The sequence below is a fragment of the Corvus brachyrhynchos genome, unplaced genomic scaffold, assembly GCF_000691975.1.
Source record: "Corvus brachyrhynchos isolate BGI_N302 unplaced genomic scaffold, ASM69197v1 scaffold344, whole genome shotgun sequence".
NCBI lineage: Eukaryota > Metazoa > Chordata > Aves > Passeriformes > Corvidae > Corvus > Corvus brachyrhynchos.
This window is the reverse complement of record NW_008237607.1, coordinates 91,817-93,081: the sequence shown is the minus strand read 5'-3', so window position 1 is coordinate 93,081 and position 1,265 is coordinate 91,817.

Sequence of the window (1,265 nt, the reverse complement as noted above, 5' to 3'; positions counted from 1 at the left end):
TGGATTGGATGGGATTTCGGCTCCTTCCAACCCAAACCATTCCATGAATGCAGAACCTCACCCACTGTGGGATTTGGGGATCCAGGGATTTGGGAATTCAGCGATTCAGGGATCCCGTGGCCCCTCAGTTCCTCATTGGCCACATCCCCCGTTCCAGGGAATGTTTAAATTCCTTGTTGAACCACCCCAGGTCCTCACCCACTCTGGGATTTAGGGATTCTAGGCTTCAGGGATTCTGGGATTTGGGGACTCAGGAATTCAGGGATTGAGGGATTCTGTTCCCTCAGTTCCTCAGTGGCCGCTTCCTTGTTCTGGGAAATGTTAAAATTCCGTTTTGACCAACACCACGACCTCACCCAGTGTGGGACTCTGGGATTCTGGAGTTCAGGAATTCTGGGATTTGGGGATTCAGGGATTGTGGGACCCAAGGTTTCAGGCATTTGGGGATTCCAGGCTTCTGGGACTCAGGGACTCAGGGATTCAGGGTTTCCGAGGCCAGCCCCTCGTTTCCTCAGTGACGGCAGGGGAATGTTAAAATTCCTTGTTCAGTCAGCCCAGGAGCTCACCCACTCCGGGATTCTGAGAGAATGGGATTTCGGGATTCTGGAATTCAGGAATTTGGGGATTCTGGGATTCAGGGACCCTGGGATTTGGAGATTCCAGGACACAGGGATTCCGTGGCCCCTCAATTCCTCAATGGCCACATCCCCTGTTCAGGGAGCGTTTGAATTCCTTGTTGAGCCATCCCAGGACCTCACTGACTCTGGGATTCAGGGTTTCAGGGATTTGTGGATTTTGGGATTCTGGGATTTGGGGTTTCTGGGATTTGGGGATTCAGGGATTCCGTGGCCCCTCGGTTCCTCAGTGGCCGCATCCCCTGCACTCCCCGGGAATGTCCCAATCCCTCGCGGAAGCCGCCGGGAGCTCCCGGGGCCGCTCCGCTCATGGGATCCTTCCCGTTCCCCGCAGTTCCCGTGGCGCTGGATCCCGAGGCGCGGTCCCTGGATCTCGGGGATGCGCAGGATCCGCTCCAGGTGCCGGTGCTGGTGGCGAGGGACGCGCTGGGAACCGGGAAGTGCTACTGGGAAGTGGAGCTGGGCCGGGAGCGGGACTGGGCGCTGGGAGTGCTGCGGGACGGACCGAGCCTTGCCGGGCCGCATTCCCGGCATTCCCGGCATTCCCGGCATTGCTGGGCTCTGCGCGCATCCCAGGGACAGCTTTTCTCCAGCGGCAGGGGCGGCGGCGACGTCTGAGAGTGGAGCGAG